This window comes from Podarcis vaucheri (assembly GCF_965113315.1).
Source record: "Podarcis vaucheri genome assembly, chromosome: 6".
Taxonomy (NCBI): domain Eukaryota; kingdom Metazoa; phylum Chordata; class Lepidosauria; order Squamata; family Lacertidae; genus Podarcis; species Podarcis vaucheri.
Genome location: NC_138764.1, coordinates 22,317,128 through 22,329,430, shown reverse-complemented (window position 1 = coordinate 22,329,430; position 12,303 = coordinate 22,317,128). Strand labels below are relative to the sequence as shown.

The window sequence follows — 12,303 nt, the reverse complement described above, 5'->3', positions numbered from 1 at the left end:
AGGAATAATAATGCTTAAGATTTCTATAAAGCTTTGGAATACCCAAAGCAATTTCCATCTAGTAGCCCCGTTAGCCTTCTGCCAACTCTGTAAGATATATCACTATTTTTAACCTCATAATGTAGATAGGGAGAGGGGAACAAAACAAGATTTAGTTGGCTTCACTTATTATTGACTCTAGCTCCACCAGACATTTTCTTTGTTCCTCTTGTGTTGATCTCTCTGCATTCCACCTTACCATTCTCAATGGGAACCAGACTCCCCTGACTGTACAGATGTTGCTCCTTCCAGAATCAGGACCTGAGATAATTTATCCACTTCTAATATTAGGATGTTGCTTCAAAAGAAAATTCACTCACTTTATTAACCTGATGAGATACCGGGAGCTAAAGGTTTGCTCGGATCATAACACAGAACAGTCTGTAGTCTATTGTTAGCATTTCATTCCGAAAGATCAAAAGTTGAGCATCTTCAGAGACTGAAGTACCCTTTTATCTCCATAGGTGCTGGTCTCTGTAGGTTAGGTATGGGTCGCAACTTCCGATAGTTGGCCAGTGAGTCTGCAAGACTCTTGTTCCTGTGGGTGTGGAAGAAAAATCCATTAATGTAAGTAAAATAAAAGTGGAATGTACATTATAGCTTTGCCCCTTGGCTTTCAAGCAGGAGAATGAAAGCCACACACCCAGAGATTTCTCATTTTCTTTTCCCTTTCATATCAACAAATTCCTGCTATGCTGCTTCTTTTTGATATACTTCTATGTTCTCAGTAACAATTTGTATGCCATAAGGTGTGGGGGTTTTTTTCTGTATGTGGGAGCATTCAAACATTCAACCCATCCAACAGCAGCCAAAAATTGAGCAGCTCTGGAAAACTTTACCACTAGATTCTGCTGACTATAAAAACTGGTCCTCAGTAGATGAGAATTAATAAGGTGGTAGTGCTCTGGCGTGCTCTGGTCCATGGGGTCACGAAGAGTCGGACACGACTAAACGACTAAACAACAACAAAGGTATAAAATGGGCGGCCATGGTTCTGCCTACTTTGGGCTCCAGCACAACACACAGATAACTCTGGACAAACCTACCCCAGATGTGTGGACTCCAAAGATTTCACATGAAGGACTGGAACTCAATATAAAATAGAGTTATCCATTTCCTACATAGCAGAGGATGATTTCCGTGTCTGAATGGTAAGCTGCCAAGAAGGCTCATAGGTGCCTTATGAGCTTACATATTCATTCAAACTGAAGGAGGCAAGGGCATAATGTGGAGAAACAGGTTGCCACGAAGGAGTTAAAGGCTGATAAGGTAAATGGTAAGCAGTCCTGAAAATCTGTAGATAACGTATTTGAATGATTGATTTGGCCTGTTTAACACTCTTCAAGTATTTGCTGGTAATAAAGGCTTGTCAAGGGTTCTTCAATGAGATTATGAGTGATGTTGCACAGGCTCCAGCACAGATCTTCCCCTAGAGTGCATCACTACTAGAAAAGGTTGGGTGTGTTTAACACAAACTGAGTTTATTATATGGAGTGAGAATAATCTAGATAAACTTCCCATGGGAACTGAACTTGCACCCTAGAACAGAAGCCTCTCCAGCATATTCCTCAACAGACATATTAATGTGGAAAGTATTGTTTACAGGTGGAAAGTTTAAAAGCTTCTGATGTAGTAGATCAGAGATGGGGAACCTACAACCCTCCAAATACTGTTGAAGACCGAACGGCCTTGAGCCAGAATGATGGGATTCAGTGGCATGTGGTCAGTGGACTAGCGGGACTGGGCTATCTCCTAGATGTTCCCTTGGTACCTCCTTCTCAAAACCCAGGAAGCTTTTGCCCGGCTTAAGGAGGAAGGTGCAATGCTCACAAGTGTGATGTCAGGACGTCACATGCATGACGTCCTGTCCCCCCAATCGCCCTTGCAAGTGGCCTTCTCTGGCCCTAACTGTTCCTCTACGGAAAAAAAAAAAAATCATCGCACGCCACTAAATTGGGATTCGTAGTCCAACATCTGAAGAGCCAATGAGGTCTTGCATCTAATGCTTGCTCAATACTTCTAGATGGCCCTGCAGAAGTCACTATCTTTTCATCCTTAGTTACCCCACAGGGATATTCTGAAGACAAAAGGTAAAGGTAAAGGGACATGGGTGGTGCTGTGGTCTAAACCACTGAGCCTCTTGGGCTTGCCAATCAAAAGGTCAGCGGTTCGAATCCACACAATGGGGTGAGCTTCCGTTGCTCTGTCCTGTCAACCTCCTGTCAGCAGTTTGAAAGCACACCAGTGCAAGTAGATAAATAGGTACCACTGCAGCGGGAAGGTAAATGGCGTTTCCGTGTGCTCTGGTTTCTGTCAAGGTGTCCCATTGCGCCAGAAGTGGTTTAGTCCTGCTGGCCACATGACCCGGAAAGCTGTCTATGGACAACGTAAACGCTGGCTCCCTCAGCCTGAAAAGCGAGATGATAGCTGCAACCACATAGTCACCTTTGACTGGACTTAACCATCCAGGGGGTCTATACCTTTACCTTTATTCTGAAGACAAAAATGGGGTGATCCCAACTATATGCCACCCCGAACTCCTCATGCAATGGATAGATTTCATGTATGATAAATACATAAAAATGAATGATGTCATAAGATTTCACATTTTTAAAAAAAGTTGCCTGAAATACCTGATCTTTTCAAAATCATTTATCCCTACCAGCAGCTGTTTTGATTTCAAAATTGCTTCAGATGTTGATTCTGGTGAAATTAGATAGAAATTCCACAGTGAAACTCATTGTGGCCATGAAGAGTCCTGTACTGTTCTATTGTTAAGACTTGCTTAGCAAAATTAAATGAAATTTGGTAAGATTCAGGGGTTGCACATTGTTACCTTGCTTGCTCAGGCTGCACATCCAAAAATGTCTGTAGGCGCCTTTGTGTTAAGAGATTAAGACATTTCAGAACTTGAATGACTAGAGTGAATTCAACTCAAATGGAGAAATGATTCCCATTGTGACTTTGGCTCTGTCCCATTTGTCCAGTACAGCTAGTATGAAACTGTAATTCTAATTAAAATTCCCAAAGAAGCCATGAGTAAGTAACGTTTGGATCATTTATTCCCTGGGTGGGGAACCTCAAGCCTGGAGAGCTTTATATTTCCAGACAAAAAATGTAACCTTTTAGAGACAATGAGATAAGGAACACACAGAATGACAGTGCTCTCTGGCTACAGCATGTAGTCATGTGAAATTTTCATGGCCTATGTCAATTGCAAATGGGGTTGCCATCTTTCTTTTTCCGATGGGGCTCCTGTGCTTTTAATTACAGTGTGACATTCAACAAATGAAACATTATTCAGCTCTGAGAACTTCTCCTACTGTATTTCTGATTTTTTGTGCAGCTGTTAAAGGCAGAGACCCCACTAGAGAATATTGTAGCAACTCCAAAGCCCCTCGTTTGGAATTTTGAAAGAATGTTTGTAATTGCCAATGGGTGAGGGAGAGGAGGAAAAACCACTTTAAATACTGAATAAACACCCTTTTGGGGAGTAAGGCAAAATAACATACAAGCAAATTCACCCTTAATAATTTCAGTGCCTTTCAGTATTCTTCATAAAAAGCCTCTCATCTCAGGGAAAGCTATCATTATCCTTTTCATTTACCTCATGTTTACCTCACCATAGGCAATTTCAGCTCCAGAGGCTGTTCTGAAAGATCCAACTACAATCTGTGGCTTTTTCTCCCCCCCTTTTTTTTTTTACCTCAGGCCAATATCCTATCTAGCTTTTGAGGCTCTTTTTTGGATGAGCAAATGGAGAAGGAAAAGAGCTCAAAAGCAGCTTTCAAACCTCTTTCATTATTAGGTGTAGTGAAAAATAAACATGGCTTCTCATGAAATGAAATGCCTCCAGGTATTATAATAGTATTTGTAAACTTTTCGGTTTCTATCTTTGTTGTTATCTTGCTACTAGTTTTTATATATATATATACATATATATATATATATATTTCCCTCAAACATATATGAATATATATTCAATAATATAAGGAACAAGAAGAAGACAAATGTAAGAGGAGTAGGTTCAGTTTATAGAACTTCCATAACTTCTGCAGACCAAGGTGGGAGCAGGATTCCTTGAGCACAATCTAAAGCCCAATCGTAGGATATTTGCATTGTGTGCAAAAGTTCCCAGGCCCAATTCCCAGCGTCCCATATTTAAAAAGGGTCTCAGGCATTGCTGTGTCCAAATCTTTATCAAAAGGTTTATTGAATACAGATGTAAGGAAGCAGTAATTTCTGCCATGTACTGGGTTCATCGCAACTAGCACTGTTTCTTTGCTGCCACAGTTCAGCTTCCACTGAAATTCACACTATTTATCTCACCATCTGCTATCACTGAAACAAATGTAATTACAGTGGTACCTCTGGTTAAGAACTTAACTCATTCCAGAGGTCCATTCTTAACCTGAAACCATTCTTAAACTGAGGTACTACTTTAGCTAATGGGGCCTCCCGCTGCTGCCACGCTGCCGCCACACGATTTATGTTCTCATCCTGAAACAAAGTTCTTAACCCGAGGTACTATTTCTGGGTTAGCAGAGTTTGTAACCTGAAGCATCTGTAACCCGAGGTACCACTGTAATTCCAATGTGTTTTTCAATGGAAGAGAAACACAAAAAACAATGCAGAAAATTACATAAATATTTCTGTAACATTTGCAGACTTAAAAACAACAGTGGTGATAACAAATATTGGATCATATTCACTTGTGTGGTTTCTGTTCCTAACTCAGGTAGCAGCACTTGAAAACTGACCTACATAGGACCCCCAAAATCTATAACCACCCCCAGAACAGCCAGTAACAGAACAAGTATTCAGCTAAATATGAGGCAGCTTCCTGTGCCTATTGTTTTGCATGACTAGATGCAATTCAACAACAAATAATAACCCCCGGTGCCTTTCAAATGGGACAACTACACCTGGTGAGTAGGTGGTATAAAAAGCCATGAGCTGCATCCTCAGTCTTATGCCTGTACCACGTGTAACCTCTATCTGGTTAAAAGATAAGAGACAACACAAACTGGGTCTGAGTTTTGCTGTATAGTATGCCACTGGAGACCTGGATATAGAATATTTATTTCTAGAAGGTTAAGAGTCTGAAAAGAGAATGTTACATAATTGTAGCAGTTAAGGAGCTATAAACAGACATCATTTGGTGTCTTCTGCAATAAATAAATACACCTGAAGCGTCAAGCAGATTTACCGCAGCCAGCAAATAATTTAAATTTAGCACCGCTCGCTTCTAAAATGCAAATTCATGCCATCATAATTTCTGCATTTATTCAAAGTGCACAGCACTATCCAATTCCAGAAAAGTGGAAAAGTGTCTATGTTAGAATTCCTGCTCCATGATTGCAGTCATGGGATTGTTGTCTATCACAAGACGGTATGTGTTTTTACTCCACAGAGTGGGAAGTGACGAAGACAGGATGTTTGTGTTACTGTGTTCCGTGAGGTGGGACTATTGTCCTTTGTTCTTTTTCTCTTTGCTGTCTGATGCTAGAGAGAGAGAGGGAGCGATGTTGCAGTGCTCCGTGTGTGTTTATATGCAAATAAAGTAGATTAGCCAAAATGCTGAGTTGCTGAGGTCTGTCACACAAGGTGCGCAAACTCTGCAGATCCCTAAGTGTGTCGATGTCTGTTGGCATCAGTTGCTGTGATGTTCGGGCTGAAGAAAACTTTTGAAGCTCCCAAAAGATCGACCAGGAGGGAGGGAACATGCCATTTGGGCATGCGTCTCTGCCAGGGTCTTCCTCGATTGTTGGCCGAACTCCTGCCAGTCTATAGCTGTGGTGGATATCAACTCCCACTATCCCTGATCATTGCCATGTGGGATTGATTTTGACAAATTCATAAAGGATCTCAATGGCTACCACTCATGATAACAGTGTACCACCTCCAGTATTAGAGACTCTAGGTGTCTGGATATCAGTTGCTGGGAATCACAAGTGGAAAATGATTCCACTCATGTTTTATTTGCAGACTTCCCATAGGCATCTGGTTGGCCACTGTGAGAAAAGGACGAAAAGTCTCTTATGTTCTCATATAAAAAAAAACTAACAAGAGTCTTGTCCTCTTTTGTATCTGGCCATCCTAAAGGGAAGGTTCTGCATATTTCAAAGGATTCAGCAACACTCCTATTTTTCCCCCCCAGAGATGAAAGCTGTGAGTTAACCCTGAGTCAGGATAAACACATAAGTTTGGGGCTTGCACAGAATTTGCTGAGACTCCAGCCTCTTACAAAAGAGGAGAGGCCCATATATCTTTGCTGAACAGAAGGCTTATTAAGACATATCTTTCTTTTAAGTGCTGCACTATACTTCAACTTTTTCAGACCCACCTGTGACTCAGTAGATGCATTTGCGGGTACACTTTTTGCCTTTTTTGCGGCTCACTTTAGATCAGGCTGCAGCCCAACAGCGGATCCCAACACACCAGTTGAAGACCAGTGGCATAAGCGTTACAGAATTACAATAAAGTTAAATGTCATTAACATGTGAAATATGATAGTTTTGTACTATACTTTTTGGCACTCAGTCCCTCCTTTGAGAACGTTCACTCTCAATAAAGCCAGAGACATTTCATGCATGGAATGTTGGCTTGTATTTTACTATGTCTGTTTCCATGAATTTCAACATTATCCACCAGTTAATGATGAAGGGATGAAGAACAACCCTCTTGATAACATTGGACTCCCAACTCCCATCAATCCTAGCCAGAATGTTAGGTGTGATGGAAGTTGTTGTTCAACAACCAAACCCAATTTAAATGCACAAAAGTTTACAGCCCCATATAAAATACAACCTTTGCACATTCATGTAGCCACTGGAAACTGTAAAAAAACATAAGTGAACAGCTGTTCTCAATAGTATTTCCTGCACTGAATGCCAGTTGACTTTTTTTCTTTCTTTAATGGATTCTATATATTTTTAAACTATTTTATTCTTTTAATGATGGTGGGACTCCTGCTTCTGGAAATGCAGTGGTACCTCGGGTTACATATGCTTCAGGTTACAAACGCTTCAGGTTACAGACTCCGCTAACCCAGAAATATTACCTCAGGTTAAGAACTTTGCTTCAGGATGAGAACAGAAATCATGCTCCGGCAGCGCAGCAGCAGCAGCAGGAGGCCCCATTAGCTAAAGTGGTGCTTCAGGTTAAGAACAGTTTCAGGTTAAGAACGGACCTTCGGAACGAATCAAGTACTTAACCTGAGGTACCACTGTAATCAAGCAACAACAGATACTAATTACTAGTATTATTTTATTAGTAAACTCTTACTTTCTGGGGACATAATGATTGGAGCAACTAATTGAAAAACGTGATTGAAATAATGGTATTTTTTCCCAATAGAACAAGTTCCAAATTTCCATAAATTGTGTAATATAGATCAGAAAATTGATTCCATCATTTTATTTCTAGAGGGAAAAGAAATAAAATATATATTTAAAAATAGTCTATCAGATCTAATTCAATGATATAAATCTCTTCAAGCAATTAGTGTGTTATCTTAATGTGGAATGTGTGACCGACATTAGCTTCTAATACAAACAAATAATACAGGGTGTATTAACTGGCATTTTAGTTCAGGTTAATCAAAATGTAACAGAAATATGCATTGTAATAGGGTCCTTGGGAATGAACTCATATGATTAATAAGAAATGAGTGTTGCATAAGAAATTAGGCTGAACAGAATAGAGTTGCTTAGTCTTAGGAAGGGATAGCCAAATTTGTCAATTTCAGTATCTCTGTTTCTCATTTGTCCAATCTTAAGTTCACCTTACCCAGTTTCCTCATCGATTTGCAAACAAACAAACAAATGTTGTTGTTGTTTAAAGCTGATGAGAAATTCCATATACATTGTTGTGTCCATTTCTTCTAACACATGCATTTTTATTTGCAAACAGCAGTACTGCCTAATATTATGCATTTTGTGCTTCGTTTTGACTAATATACACATTCTTGTGCATATTTTCTCCTAAGAATTACCTTTTCTTGTACACATTTTTAGTTGGTAAACAGCATCAGAATATTTTGGTGAAGGATGAATTTTGAAGAATATCTGCATGTCAATTTGCATATTAGTTCAGGAAAGACTCTCCTCCTGCAAGAGAGGGGAGTGGTTGTGGTCGAGAGCCAGACTCCGCCTCAAGCAGGGGGCATTAGCCCCCTGCCTCCCACTCACCTGGCTGGCACCCACGGCCACAGGCAGGCACCCAACAAGGTGCCTGCGAGGGGGCGTGTTTAGCAGCCTAAATTGCTGCGGCACCAGCCTTCCGGCCTCACTTTTCGTCTGGTCCTCCTTCCTGAAGAGAATTGTTTGGTGCAGTGCGCAAAACTGTATGGCCATTGAAAAATCCAGGAAACTCTTAAATCATGCAATAGCCCATTGGGTGCGCTTTATGAATGGCCGAGTCATTTCTCACGACCATATCCGGATTGGCAATCAGGCCTTGTACCGGAATGATGGGGTTCATCTTTCAGACCAAGGGAATGACATTTGGTTAAATAGCATCAGCAGCAGCGTCAGGGATTGGTTACAGCTGTGAGGGTATTGGCGGCGAGCCTTTTGGGCTCGGGTGGCGGTTAGGCATTGGAATAATGTGTTGTGGTGTGTCGAAGGGCTAGGTGTGGCCATCGCCTGCGCCTTCAATTTTGGGTATTCCGTTAAAGGAATCCGGCGGTCGTGTATTCTGTCCGATGCCTGCGTGGCGGGAGGCCATGGCACGACCCTCGGTGACATCAGGGGAGATCTTATAGTTGGATTAGCACCAACAGGCTCCACCTACTGGTGAATAAACCCCCCTGTTTTAGACTCACCCCTCTCTGAGGGGGTGGAGTCAGCTGACGTAATCCAATGCCTAAGCCAATACCTTTTCATTTGCTGTAATTAATAAAGTTGTGGCCTTTTCTTGCCCGTTAACCTTAAATCATGTGTCCTTGTGTTTTCATTCCACTATGCGGGGATCGGGTCCTCGAACCACAAGTGTGGATTTGATAGGTAACGAACAGGACAAATTTATTCCCCTTTGTTTTCGGTATATATGGATGTATGAAGACTTCATGAGAATATCAGAAAATTCAGGGGTATGTCTGATCCACACATTATCCCTTGAAGTATGGATTGGTCATTTTGTACAGGAATTGTCTAAGACTGAATTCCTTAAGCATTGCTAGTCTTTTGCCACAGCTCTGTTTATTCCTTCAAGCATTTCTTGTACCTCGATTTAGGACATATGCACATGACTAGTGTTATTAATATATCTTTTGTACCTTCCTGAAATTTAATTTTCCTCTTTCGAAAGAAGATCCATATTTGCTTTTAAAAAGTTGCTTTAGATCCGTGGTTCCCAGCATGGGGCACATGCCCCACAAAGGGGCAATTTGATTTAAGGGGGGAAATTCAAGAATGAGTTATTAACAGTTAATGGCCCTTTAGGCTTTCTCCATGTGAATATGAGTTCACTTTGTGAATAATAAAAATTATATGTCACGGGGGGGGGGGAGCATCAAGATTTTAGAGATGCTTAAGTAGGGCATGGCAAAAAAAAAAAAAGGTTGGAAACAACTGCTCTAGATGAAATTCAGTGGAAACGGTAGTCTAATCAGTAGGTCTAATCAGCTTTAGTTCCTGTGTGGACATCTTTTACAAAGCCCTGGACTCACGAGTTATCCACATGGCACCTGCACTCATCTGGAGACCTTGTCCAGAAAGATCCATGTCTTAAGTATAAGTAGGGACGCGGGTGGCGCTGTGGGTTAAACCACAGAGCCTAGGACTTGCCGATCAGAAGGTTGGCGGTTTGAATCCCCGCGATGGGGTGAGCTCCCATTGTTCGGTCCCTACTCCTGCCAACCTAGCAGTTCGAAAGCACATCAAAGTGCAAGTAGATAAATAGGTACCACTCCAGCGGGAAGGTAAACAGCGTTTCCGTGCACTGCTCTGGTTCACCAGAAGCGGCTTAGTCATGCTGACCACATGACCCAGAAGCTGTACGCCAGCTCCCTCAGACAATAAAGCAAGATGAGTGCCACAACCCCAGAGTCATTCACAACTGGACCTAGTGGTCAGGGGTCCCTTTACCCTTTACCTATAAGTATAAGTGTGCCTCCTACACCAAGAAATTTCACAAGGCCATTGGGAAAAATACAGTTGTATATTTAGAATAGAACCACTGAAACTAATGGGCATGACTCGTTTGGGACTTTTAATTTCAACGGGTTTATGCTGAGTAGAACTTAGTTCGATACAACCCATCGTCTCAAATAAAGAAAAACCTTAAGAATTAATTAGATCCTAATATTCTGATCCAGTTTGCATTCCACAGAACCAAAACTCAGGTCTCTTCTTTCAAAACCCAGTGCCCAGATATCAAAGTGAAAAGGCGATAGATCAAAACTGGGGAATAGCCATCATCTCCCACAACGTGTACAATATTTTCATGTCCTTTGTGTCTCGGTTTTTGAATTCTGGTTAGTCTTTTTAAATAATTTGTTTCAGCTCTAATGCTAACAAGTGAGCTCAATATTCCTCTTCACACCAGTCAACAATTTGTTTCCATGGTGAGCTATCCATTTAGCTTCTTAATGCTGCACAAAGAGGCTGCTCTCAACGTGAAGCAGATAAATCAGCACAGTCAAAATGAGCAATCATGGTTCAGTTCTGTCATGAAGACACGCTGAATACTAACCATGGATTTGTTCAACTAATCAAATTTAATAAACTCCCTCCCACTCTTTTGAGTGGGCACAGAAATCTTCTGTGGAGTGCAATGGATAACTTGGGAAACAGCTTTCCATCCTCATTAGGTGAGAATGATTATAAATCAGTGTTATTCCGCCAAGCTAAATTAAGTAATGGTGATTTGCTGAGGGCTTGGATGTTTTTGACCATTATCTCTGCAAAGTTAATGATTTACTGCAAAGGCTGTGGTCATTATTTCCATGTTTTCTATATTCAGTAAAAATGTGTTTATATAGTTGTACCTATTTAATTTACCCAGACTTCTTAATCCAAGACAGCATGGTACATTAAATCATTTTGGGAGTGGTTGATCTGTAGAGAAGTCAAGGGTAGGAGGAGCATTAGGCAAATATGTACAGTGGTGCCCCACAGGACGAATGCCTCGCAAGACGAAAAACTTGCTAGACGAAAGAGTTTTCCATTTTTTGAGTCGTTCCGCAAGACGAATTTCCCTATGGGCTTGCTTCGCAAGACGAAATGTATTGCGAGTTCTTGCGAGTTTGTTTCCTTTTTCTTAAAGCTGCTAAGCCGCTAAGCCGTTAATAGCCGCTAAGCTGCTAAGCCATTAATAGCCGCTAATAGCCGTGCTTCGCAAGACGAAAAAACCGCAAGACGAAGAGACTCGCGGAACGGATTAATTTTGTCTTGCGAGGCACCACTGTATCTGGGATCCCAGACTGGGGTGAGTGGGGAGGGACAAGTTACAGGGGGAAAGCCATTGATGGAAGTGGGGAGATAAGCATCCCTTTCCCCAACCACCATTGAAAAAATGTGTGAGAGGCATGTGGGGTCATGCTTTGTAGCTCTCCCCCCCCCCACCACACACACTGGCGTTGCCAGCTACACATGCAGTAGCTGTATCAAGGTGCTACTAACATATGCGCAAAAAAACCCTTCAGCATGAGGGTGTATCTTCACCAATCCATCAGCCCCTTTGCAGCAGTGGCATAACATGGGTTGCCAGTGCTTGGGGCCGCATAGAGGTGGTTGGGAGAGAGGGAAATAGACAGACTATGCATGAACATTCAACCGCCTGATGGCTCCCGCATCACCCAGGAGATTGCAGGCACAGAGATAAGAAAAGAAGAGTCATTCCATTGTCTGGAGAGGCCACTTTCTCGTTTGCATGGAGAAGCCATTTGCAACAGCTCAGCGAGGGAAGCACACAGCTCTATTGAGGCAGCACCAGGTGTTGAAATTTGGCACCCCTAACAATTTTGCACCATCCCTGTGGCACCCCCCATGGTATGCTACTGCTATACAGGGCCTCTTCACCCAACTGTAGAATGCACAGCTGGTGGGGCATGGCTGATTTGCACAAGGGTTGTTCAGATTAATTCTTCTGGCGCTGATTTATACAGTGAAGAAGCAACAGCCTCACTCTGAAAACATCCCTTTCCAAGCCCAAAAGTCATTTGCTAAAATCAGCACTATTTGTAGCCGTAAAACTCCTATTCAGAGAGGGCTTCCAATAGCAAGTCCTATTGATTACATTAGAGCTGGCTTCTGAGTA

At 41.8% G+C, this 12,303-nt stretch overlaps 1 long non-coding RNA gene across 1 annotated transcript in view; it reads right to left on the bottom strand.

Moving 5' to 3' along the window:
• Positions 1–211: 211 nt before the first annotated feature.
• LOC309533934 overlaps positions 212–12,303 on the bottom strand; it is a 66,588-nt gene continuing 54,496 nt past the window's right edge. The window contains exon 3 of the long non-coding RNA XR_014220545.1: positions 212–577. This is a non-coding gene — a long non-coding RNA (uncharacterized lncRNA). The remainder of the gene's footprint in view (positions 578–12,303) is intronic.